The following is a 12,556-nucleotide window of genomic DNA, read 5'->3' on the forward strand; positions in this document are numbered from 1 at the left end:
GACATGATACTATACATAGAGAATCCTAAAGATGCCATCAGAAAACTACTAGAGCTAATCAATGAATTTGATAGAGTTGCAGGCATCAAAATTAATGCACAGAAATCTCTTGCATTCCTATACACTAACGATGAAAAGTCTGAAAGAGAAATTAAGGAAACACTCCCATTTACCACTGCAACAAAAGGAATAAAATACCTAGGAATAAACCTACCTAGGGAGACAAAAAACCTGTATGCAGAAAAGTATAAGACACTGTTGAAAGAAATTAAAGATGATACCAACAGATGGAGAGATATACCATGTTATTGGATTGGAAGAATCAATATTGTGAAAATGAGTATACTACCCAAAGCAATCTACAGATTCAATGCAATCCCTATCAAATTATCAATGACATTTTTTAAGGAACTAAAACAAAAAAATCTTAAAATTTGTATGGAGACAAAAAAGACCCCAAGTAGCCATAGCATTCTTGAGGCAAAAAAACAGAGCTGGAGGAATCAGATTCCCTGACTTCAGACTATACTACAAAGCTACAGTAATCAAGATATGAGACTGGCACAAAAACACAAATATAGATCAATGGAACAGGATAGAAAGCCCAGAGATAAACCCACGCACCTATGGGCAACTAATCTATGACAAAGGAGGCAAGGATATGCAATGGAGAAAAGACAGTCTCTTCAATAAGTGGTGCTGGGAAATTGGACAGCTACATGTAAAAGAATGAAATTAGGACACTCCCTAACACCATACACAAAAATAAACTCAAAATGGATTTGAGACCTAACTATAAGGTCAGACACCATAAAACACTTAGAAGAAAATATAGGAAGAACACTTTTTGACATAAATCACAGCAAGATATTTTTTGATCCAGCTCCTAGAGTAATGGAAATAAAATCAAAAATACACAAATGGGACCTAATGAAACTTAAAAGTTTTTGCACAGAAAAGGAAACCATAAACAAAACAAAAAGACAACACTCAGAATGGGAGAAAATATTTGCTAACGAATCAAGGGACAAAGGATTCATCCTCAAAATATATAAACCGCTCATGCAGCTCAATATCAAGTAAACAAACAACCCAATCCAAAAATGTGCAGAAGACCTAAATAGACATTTCTCCAAAGAAAACATATGGATAGCCATGAAGCACATGAGAAGCTGCTCAATGTGACTAATTATTAGAGAAATGCAAATCAAAGCTACGAAGAGGTATCACCTCACATGGACATCATCAGAAAATCTACAAACAGCAAGTGCTGGAGCGGGTGTGGAAAAAGGGAACCCTCTTGCACAGTTGGTGGGAATGTAAATTGATACAGCCAGTATAGATAACAGTATGGAGGTTCCTTAAAAAACTAAAAATAGAATTACAATATGACCCAGCAATCTCACTACTGGGCATACACCCAGAGAAAACCATAATCAAAAAGACACATGCACCACAATGTTCATTGCAGCACTGTTTACAATAGCCAGGTCATGGAAGCAACCTAAATGCCCATAGACAGATGAATGGTTAAAGAAGAAGTGGTAAATGTATACAATGGAGTATTACTCAGCCATAAAAAGGAATAAAATTGGGTCATTTGTAGAGATGTGGACATATCTAGAGACTGTCATACAGAGTGAAGTAAGTCAGAAAGAGAAAAACAAATATCGTATATTAACGTATATATGTGGAACCTAGAAAAATGGTACAGATGAACTGGTTTGCAGGGCAGAAATTGAGACACAGATGTAGAGAACAAACTATGGACACCAAGGGGGGAAAGCAGTGATGGGTGGTGGTGGTGTGATGAATTGGGAGATTGGGATTGACATATATACAGTAATATGTGTAAAATAGGTAACTAATAAGAACCTGCTGTATAAATAAAATGAATAAAGTTCAAAAATTCAAAAAGAAACACAAAGAAATAAAAAGATAAGAGGTAAATTACCAGTGTGAAAAATGGGAGAAACAGGAATGCTCTAAATTCTAAAGGCATTTAAAGAAAAATAATGATGACGACCTATATGAAATGTAAAAACTGCTTAAAAGACATGAATTACCAAAGCTTACTGAAGAAGAAATAGATAACATGAATAGACCTTTATCTTTTTTTTCAAGTTGAACTTTAAGTTAAAAAGTTCCCACACAGAAAATTCTAGGCCCAGATGGCTTCCCTGGTGAATTCTAGGTAACTTTTAATAAATAATGATACCAATTTTATATAAACTTCTAGAAAAATGGAGGTAAACGGAACAATTCCCAAATCATTCTATGAGTTCAGCATGTTCTACCAAAATTGGACAAGGATGTTTAAAAAAACTATAACTCTCATGAATATAGATACAAAAATCATTTGAAAATTTTAGGAAATCTAATCCAATAGTATACAGAAAAGATAATGCATCACAACCAAGTGGAGTTTATCCCAGAAATGGAAGATCAGTTGAATATTCTAAGACATAATTAATAATATTAACAAACTAAAAATGAAAAAAGTTATGATCATCTCAAAAAATTAAAAAAAAAACAATTTGACAAAAACCAATATATATTTCTAATTTAAAACTCTTAGCAAACAAGAAACAGAAGGCAACAGAAGGAATTCCCCCGAAAACCTACCACTAACAACATACTTAATGGTAAAATTGTGAATGATTTCCCTTTCAGAACATTAATAAGAGGAAGGTGTTCACTATCACCACATCTATTCAACATTGTACTGAAGGTTCTAGCCAGTACAATGAGGCAAGTAAAAGAAAAAAAAATCCATTCTGGAAAGGAAGTAAAGTGTTTTTTTATTTGCAGACAGCATGAGCATCTATGGAAAAATTTCTATGGACTCTATCAAAAAGGTACTAGAACTAATAAATAAGTTTAACAAAATTACAGGAAACAAAATCAATTCATAGGAATCAACTGCATTTCTATATTATAGCAAAAGACAATCAAAAATTGAAGTTATTAAAAAGCACGGGGGACTGGGAAGATGGCGGAAGAGTAAGACGCGGAGATCACCTTCCTTCCCACAGATACACCAGAAATATATCTACACGTGGAACAACTCCTACAGAACACGTACTGAAGTCTGGCAGAAGACCTCAGACCTCCCAAAAGGCAAGAAACTCCCCACGTACCTGGGTAGGGCAAAAGAAAAAAAAGAAAAAACAGGGACAAAAGAATAGGGACGGCACCTGCACCAGTGGGAGGGAGCTGTGAAGGAGGAAAAGTTTCCACACACTAGGAAGCCCCTTCGTGGGTGGAGACTGCGGGAGGCGGAGGGGGGAGCTTCGGGCCGCGGAGGAGTGCACAGCAACAGGGGTGTGGAGGGCAAAGTGGGGAGATTCCCGCACAGAGGATCGGTGCTGACCGGCACTCACCAGCCAGAGAGGCTTGTCTGCTCACCCTCCGGGGTGGGCGGGGCTGCGAGCTGAGGCTCCAGTTTCGGTCGGAGCGCAGGGAGAGAAAAAAAACACACAATAGTTTCAAACAGTATCAAATTTATAGGGATAAATCTGACAAAGATGTACAAAACTTATGCAGTGAAAACTACAAAACATTCCTCAGAGAAATCAAAAAACACATTTTAAAATAGAGAGATAAACCATGTTCATGGATCAGAAGATTAATTATGGTTATTATTTTTCCCCATTTGATCTATAGATTCAATGCAATCTCAATGAAAATTGAGCAGCCTCTTCTTCAGGAATTGACATGCTGATTCTAAAACTCATATGTAATGATAAAGGACTTGAAATAGCCAAATCATCTTTGAAGGAGAGAATAACAAAATTCTGAAAGAGAACAGGTTTTTCAAAGATGTTTCAATGAAGAAAAGATAGTCTTTCCAACAAATGTGGGTGAAACAATTGGATAATCATATGCCAAAAAAAAAAAGAGAAAAAAACTTTGATCTATACAAAAATTAACCATCAAACTGTGTCATATGACTGATTGTAAAACCTAAAGCTGTAAAATGTCCAATAGAACAAATAGCAGGAAAATTTTGAGACTTTTTATTAAGCAAAGTTTTCTTTCAACATCAAAAGCACAATCCATAAAATTAATAATTTGATTTCTCTAAATTAAGAAGTTTCTCTTTTTGAAAGGCACTGCTAAGAAAAAGAAAAGATAAACCACAGACTGGCAGATAATATTTGCAAACATATATGTGATGAAGGACTAGTAATCGCAAACTCAATAATATTAAAAAAAGTCGAAAAAAATAAACAAAAGCAAAAGATTTGAATAGATACATCGTAAGGAGAATATACAGATAATAATAAATACATGAAAAAATTCCTAACATCACTGCAGCACCAAGCCATATTGGAATCTGAAACAAAAGGAAAAGTCAGTAATATTAATGCTGTCTTTATTAAAATTTTTGATACTGTGTTCACTATGGGTATTTTTCAGTATTTTTCTATTTTTTAAATATTATTTATCTTGATTACTGAGTTTCTTGGCATCCCCTCAAATTTTGTGCCCAGGATGAGTGTCTCACTCATTTTATCATATTATTGACTCTGCTTCATATCATTAGTAATTAATAAAAGGAAATTAAAATCATAATAAAATACACTTATACACCTATTAGAATGTCTAAGATTAAAATACGATTGATCATTCCTAGTGTTGGTGAGGATGTGGAATCCCTGAAACTCTCATACACTGGAGGTGGGAATGTAAATAGTACAACCACTTTGAAAAGCATACTCCTACCATATGACAAAGTCATTCCACTCTTAGATTTTATGCAAGAGAAATGAAAGCATATTTCCACAGAAAGCCTTGTACACAAATGTTAATAGCTTTATTTTTAATAACCAAAAACTAGAAACAATCCAAATGTGCATTAATGGTTAAAACAGATTAACACGTTATAGTGTATTCATACCATGGAATACTAATCAGTAATAAAAAGGGAATGAGCTACTGATAGATGCAAAAACATGGATGAGCCTCAAAATAATTATGCTTTATGAAAGAAACCAGAAAAAAAAGAGAGTGCCTACTATATGATACCGTTTACATAAAATATTAGAAAATGCCAACTAGTTTATAGTGATAGAAACTAAAACAGTGATTTCCAGGGGCCAGGCAGGGGTAGTTATAGGGAGTAGAGGCAAGATGGGATTACATGGGGCACAAAGACATTTTGTATGGGATTACATGGGGCACTATCTTGATTGTGGTAATGGTTTTACAGGTCAGTGCATCTGCCAAAACTTATGGAATTGGACATTTAAAATTTGTACAATTTACTGTAGGTCAATTATACTTCAATAAAGCTGATTAAGAAATATATGGTCGTACAAAAAGAAGTCATGTCAATCTATTACTTGATAGATATCACTTAAAAATGCCAAAGGAGGGGGCTTCCCTGGTGGCGCAGTGGATGAGAGTCCGCCTGCCGATGTAGGGGACGCGGGTTCGTGCCCCGGTCTGGGAGGATCCCACATGCCGCGGAGTGGCAAGGCCCGTGGGCCATGGCCGCTGAGCCTGCGCGTTGAGAGCCTGTGCTCCGCAACGGGAGAAGCCACGGCAGTGAGAGGCCCGCGTACCGCAAAAACAAACAAACAAACAAAAAAATGCTAAGGGAAATGGCTGGAAGAATCCAGTATTTGTCTCCGGGGAGTACTGGAGTTCGAAGTCCAGGAAAAAAGACTGCTACTTTTTGTTATAAGCCTTTTATATCTTTTGATTTCAAAATGCACTATATATAGTGCATTGTTTTGATAAAAATTAAAATCACTATTAAAAAGGGAAAAAGCAGGAGGAATTTTGATGAACGCAAAGGTTAAAAAAACACAGGAATGTCCATAATAATACTAATAAATAGTAGATAGCAATGTGGAAAAGACGTTAAACTACATTATTTTATTCTCAGGGCCACTGATTATTGCCCCTGTTGCTTATCTGGAATTCTCTAGATGTTAAAGAAATATTATCCTTGTCTTCCCCAAAATAATATTTCCTGAAATATTAAGAAACTGCCACCATCTCTCCAAGAACTTACAATCTCTTGTTGGAAAGCCACGTCTTTATGCTTCCTGGGAGGTCCCTAAATATAAGAACCACTTTATCACTTTACTTCTTTAGATCACACATTTTCTTATATATTAGAAGACAGAAGGAATTTCACTATGGAGAAAAATGATAGTATGTTGTGATAACTATATAATCCAGGTTCAGAACAGTCATCAGCAGTGACCTCTAAAACCTGGCTTGTCACCTTCATGTACCAGAGTGCTGTGTAATCAAGGGCAACTCATTTAGTTTCTTTGAGCCGTACTTTCTCAAATACAAAGTTAGGAAGCTAGACTATAGTAGTTCTCCAAATCTCCTGGCTCTAGATATATTTAGTTCTATGAAATAATGGCTAAATGCTATATTTTATTGAACCGAAAATGCCATTGATTGTAAGATGTACTATTATTTAATAATATATCTTTAAGAGTACATAATTATTTAATGATTTCTAGCAAGCATGCCTCTTACATATACTAAGGTATTAACATTTAAATATACAATTTCTATTTCTCTCATCATACTGAAATCACCTTCTCTCAAGAGTCAGCTACCTCTAATGGAAAAATTGTTACTTGATTCCTGCTTCCCAGTGGCCTCTGTTTTTGGCCTGGTCAGGTGGATTTAATCATATCTTATTACTTGAATGGGTGTTGGTTCCCCGCAGGAGAAAATATGACCTGTCTCCTCCAAGAATTAGAAAAGCAAAGCGTTGCAGGGTCATTAGTACTATTATTGGGGAAGGGGAGGCAGTAAATAGGAAATAAATAGACATGGGTCCTCATGACTTTTACTGAAAATAGATAGGCAGGAAAAATACCCAGCTGATCAGTAAGAAAATATGTATTTACTTTTGCTTGCTCAAGCTTGGGAATGAGTACAGAAGCAAGCTAGCTCTGGGACCAATTTCTTTCTGCCCTTGCTGCCCTGCAAATGACATTCTTACCAGACCATTAAGAATACTGTTATAACTTCTAGTGAGACCACCTGCTAGGTCTCAGTAGTGGGACAATTACATCTATCGGAAATAATGACCCATAACTAGAATAAAACACATTAATAACATCACATTTACCCAAGATAATGCATTTCACCGTTTTATATCGCAGAGACCAAGTTAATCAGTAAAAGCGTTCCCCAAAACCGGGAGCAACTAACAGGCACAGAGTAGATAATGAATATAAAAGCAGAATGTGCAGGCTCGGTTTTTTTTTTTTTCCTTTAAAACTGAGAAGATATATAATGGGCAGTAATGGTTGGAGCACTAGTTTGGGAATGGGTGATTCTACCTTCCGTCTGTGGGCTCACCTGCTAAAAGGCAGAGCAGAAGTGACTTCCTCTGGACATAAGAGAAAACCTGAGGTTGTGAGGTTTGATGGAAAGAGCTCCAGATTAGGATTAGAAGAGCAGCTGTGCTGTTAATGAGCTGTGTGACCTTGAGCAATTCACTTCACCTCTCTGAGCTTCAATTTCTTATCTGCAAAATGAACAGCTTAGACTAGGCGATCGCTGAAATCCCCTCCAATTCTCATATCTTGTGATTTGAAGCAGAATGTCAACCTGACATGGGGATGCTGTGAAAAGTAATAAAAAGGCCTATAAAATTTTGGAGCTCTGTGATCTTCAGAACTGCAGGCAGAAAGGATCAGACTGCAATGGCATTTCAGAGACTGCTTTGACACGATGGATGGAGGCCCAGGTAAAACTCAAGAACTTTAGAGAATGCAGCATCAGGACCAAAATAACATAAGGCTGTGGTTCTTCGATTATTTTCTGTCTTGGGCAAATGCTTAGATTGACTATAATTTATTTCAGGAATTTCAATACCTATAGTAACAGGAAAAAAAACTAGTCATAAATAAGGCAGATTAGACAAGATAAATAGACCCTAATTCTTAAGATATATAACACACCTAAAAGTGCAACCTTACAGTTCAGTCATTTTAGAAGTTAAGGGAACATGAGAGTAGAAAATTAGTTAAATGTCTTAAGAGTTTTCAAAGTCTCATAATTTTTGGCTTTGTTTCCATGACTGAGCACTTTTGTTTGAGAAAACACATTTCCTAACACCACCACATCATTTCCACGCAACTAGAAACAATCATAGGAAAATATTTATAATAAAACACAAAATAATGAAACATGAAGCTCCAAAAATCTTGAGACCAATGCCATGGTATGTGTCTTACCTCCTACACCCTGGTTTGCAGATGCTCCATTCTTATGACTCTTGTCAGTATTTTGGAAGAAAAAAACCTACAGTGACCTTTTCATTTTAATCAAGACACAAGGTATTGAGTTGATTTTAGGGAAAAAGCAGAAGTGGGTACAGTACCTGCTGGCATTTTGCATGCAGAACCCCACTGACACCTGTACACCAAACCCTCTGGGACACGAAAACTCTAATCTTGCTACATAATGCTGTTCCATTTTAGCCTCACATTATTACTTGAATTGAATTTTAAATTAGTCTACTTACAGAAAACATTACCAAAAGTTTAATTTTCCTTTTCCAACAAATCCCACTGCAAGCACCAGCCACCTGAAGCCAAGAGAGTTGTAGGTTTTGTCCAAATGCAGGTAAATATCAAAACCAACTAATTCTCTTGCAAAATAAATATGCAACCCATTTATACTAACAATCTTTGGTCAAGCCAGATTTTAGCCAAACATAATCAGAAATGGTCCTTTAGTCGAACTTTCTTCTTTTCACTCCTAAGTAAAATACAGAAAATAATGGAAAGGATGTTAGCTTCTTGTAAGGAAGGCAAAAGTGATTGAAAAAAAGATGTAAAAATTGATGATATCTGGCTGACATTATTTAAATAGACAATGGCTCTATCAATAAAAAGAAGCCTTAAGAAATGTGTTTCATGACAGAAATAAATTAACCACTTTTCATCATCTGGAACCTTCGTAAATCAATAAGAGATAATATTTACTCTATCCTGCTGGGGTGGCTTTTTGTATTTCTAAGAGGATTTAATTCTGGTTGCCATAGTTATGACAGAGTTCTAGAATGAATTTTGTTTCATCATAATTGCTGCATGTTAGTATGTAAACAGCTGAACTCTACCTTCAACAGGCAGAACTCAATTGTGAATAAAGAAAACTCCTTATCATAAAGTGGTTGAACTAGAATTCAAAACATACCATTGAGCCCTTGCTCTCCTCAGAGAGTTAGCAAATACTTCTCAAACATTTTTAGCATAGTTATCTCTGAAAGGCACATCAATAGTACAAGAAGAATGCAGAAGAAGATTTAAAATGTTTAAAGTGATGTGGAGATTTACAGAAGTTAAAATAATTTATTCTTGGTCTGTACCATAGGTCATAAGGAAAATTTTGACCTTTGGGCTATTGATCTATCTTTTTACCAAATACCTGTCACTTCATGTAGATATTAAATTTGAAATGTGTTATTTCCCAGTCAATTCAATGCCAATTGGTTCAATATCAGTTTATCCACTAAAAAAAGAGAAAGAAAAACAATCCAGGGAAATTACTCTTAAGCTTGATATGCTTTAGCATTACTTTCAAAGGCCACAACATAAAAGAAAGAAAAGGAAAACATGTATCCTCTTGTTACTTCTTTGAGGTGCAAATATCCAGAAAATATGAAATCAAAAAGAATTGGGGCCATCTCCTTTCGGATTTGGGCTACTGCAGCACTAGGGTGTCAGTTGGTCCCGGCCAGACCACTTCAGTTCTTCCCTGCAAGGATATATTTAATAACTGATTGGTGTGTTCCTTTAATACAAGACAATGGAAATGGAACAGCCAGAGGAAACCTTTCCCAACACCGAAACCAATGGCGAATTTGGTAAACGCCCTGCTGAAGATATGGAAGACGAGCACGCTTTTAAAGATCTAGAAACACTGATGAGATGGTTGAATTACACATTCTGCTTCAGAGCAAGAATGCTGGGGCAGCAATTGGAAAAGGAGGCAAGAATATTAAGGCTCTCCGTACAGACCACAATGCCAGTGTTTCAGTCCCAGACAACAGTGGCCCCGAACGCACACTGAATATCAGTGCTGATATTGAAACAATTGGAGAAATTCTGAAGAAAATCATCCCTACCTTGAAAGAGGGCCTGCAGTTGCCATCACCCACTGCAACCAGCCAGCTCCCGCTGGAATCTGATGCTGTGGAATGCTTAAATTACCAACACTATAAAGGACGCGACTTTGCGAGTTGAGATTGTTGATTCATCAGAGTCTGGCTGGAGGAATTATTGGAGTCAAAGGTGCTAAAATCAAAGAAATTCGAGAGAACACTCAGACAACAATCAAGCTTTTCCAGGAATGTGGTCCTCAATCCACTGACAGAGTGGTTCTTATTGGAGGAAAACCTGATAGGGTTGTAGAGTGCATAAAGCTCATCCTTCATCTTATATCAGAGTCTCCCATCAAAGGACGTGCTCAGCCTTATGATCCCGGTTTTTATGACGAAACCTATGATTACTGTGGTTTTACAATGATGTTTGATGACCGCTGTGGACGTCCCGTGGGATTTCCCATGCAGGGAAGAGGTGGTTTTGACAGAATGCCTCCTGGTCAGGGTGGGAGTCCCATGCTTCCATCCAGAAGAGATTGTGATGATAGGAGCCCTCGTCGAGGAGCTCCTCCACCTCCTCCTGGACGAGGGGGCCGGGGTGGTGGCAGAGCTCAGAATCTTCCTCCTTCTCCACCACCACCACCTAGAGGAGGGGATCTAATGGCCTATGACAGAAGAGGAAGACCTGGAGACCATTATGATGGCATGGGTGGTTTCAGTGCTGATGAAACCTGCGACTCTGTAGTAGATACATGGAGCCCATCAGAGCCACAGGTGGCTTATGAACCACAGGGTGGCTCTGGATATGATTATTCCTATGCAGGGGGTCATGGCTCATATGGTGATCTTGGTGGACCTATTATTACTACACAAGTAACTACTCCCAAAGATCTGGCTCGATCTGTTATTGGCAAAGGTGGTCAGCAGATTAAACAAATCCGTCATGAGTCAGGAGCATCGATCAAAATTGATGAGCCTTTAGAAGGGTCCAAAGATTGGATCATTACCATTACAGGAACACAGGCCCAGATACAGAATGCACAGTACTTGCTGCAGGACAGTGTGAAGCAATATTCTGAAAAGTTTTTCTAAGACTAGTGAAGAACTGAAGGAGTCCTGCATCTTTTTTTTTTTTTTAATCTGCTTTTGTTTAAAAAGCCAACATTCCTCTGCTTCATAGGTGTTCTGCATTTGAGGTGTAGTGAAATCTTTGCTGTCACCAGATATAATGTTTTAGTTCCTTACAAACAGGGTTGGGGGTTGGGGGAGGGTGTACAGAAACTAACATTGAAATTTTGCAACAGCAGCAGAGTGAGTGAATTTTAATTTTTGCTCATTGTTGGTGGTTTAAAAAAAAAAATCCCCCCATGTAATTACTGCGAACACTTTGCTTTGTGGTCACTGTAATATTTGTGGGGAGGGTGGGACAGGGAGGAAAAGTACTGATAGTCCATATGTCCCTGGCATCTATTCGGAGCAGTGTGCAGAATGTAATGCTCTTTTGTAAGAAATGTTTTATGATTTTTAAAATAAATTTAGTGAACCTCAAAAAAAAAAAAAGAATTGGATCCCACAAACAGGGAAACAGGTGTTCTTATGTGCCCTAAGAAAAACCCAAACACAATTTTCATAGACAAAAGCCCAACAATCTGCCAGTAGCAATTCAAATGTCAGTTCAGTTAAAAAGATAACCCTTTAAGGCTTCCCTGGTGGCGCAGTGGTTGAGAGTCTGCCTGCCGATGCAGGGGACATGGGTTCGTGCCCCGGTCTGGGAAGATCCCACGTGCCGCGGAGCGGCTGGGCCCGTGAGCCATTGCCACTGAGCCTGCACGTCCAGAGCCTGTGCTCCGCAACGGGAGAGACCACAACAGTGAGAGGCCCGCATACTCAAAAATAAATAAATAAATAAAAATAACCCTTTAAACTTTGAAAAACAACATACCTCTGTTAATCACAGAATCTTTTAAAATATGTATTTGTCTGGTAAAGTTTGACAATGCTGCCTGTGAAATCCAAAAGGAGAACATGTCATGAGAATATGGAAGCACAAGAAACTTCAACTAAAATTGTCTTTTCCCATATGGCAACTTAAGACAAATAGTCCTAAGCGTGTTATTTTGAGAGACACACAATTTTGAAATAACTGGATATACCTCAAGTTATTCTAGAAGTGAAAAGTAGAAAGAAGTTCTTTGGCTTATTCACCTTAGACTTTTCCTGTTTAGTTAGAGGTTGCATTCAATTACCTTCCATTTGAAACTCTTCTGATTCTATATTTGTAGTATTTATTGTTTTGAGGGGGAACCATTTTCATATATATGTTAGATTTGAATCACGACCATTTGCATGACATTTTATTAAAATATATGGTTTGAACATGAATAAGACAGTGTGTTAATTATTCAAGAGATATGAAGATAAATAAGATAATTCTTACCCAACGGAACACATACTAGAAGA

At 37.2% G+C, this 12,556-nt stretch overlaps 1 pseudogene; it reads left to right on the plus strand.

The window, feature by feature from the left end:
• The first annotated feature begins 9,773 nt into the window (after window positions 1-9,773).
• On the plus strand, window positions 9,774-11,304 carry LOC112413509 (heterogeneous nuclear ribonucleoprotein K pseudogene; annotated as a pseudogene).
• The last annotated feature ends 1,252 nt before the right edge of the window (window positions 11,305-12,556 follow it).

The sequence above is a fragment of the Neophocaena asiaeorientalis genome, unplaced genomic scaffold (genome assembly GCF_003031525.2).
Source record: "Neophocaena asiaeorientalis asiaeorientalis breed wild unplaced genomic scaffold, Neophocaena_asiaeorientalis_V1.1 scaffold271, whole genome shotgun sequence".
Taxonomy (NCBI): domain Eukaryota; kingdom Metazoa; phylum Chordata; class Mammalia; order Artiodactyla; family Phocoenidae; genus Neophocaena; species Neophocaena asiaeorientalis.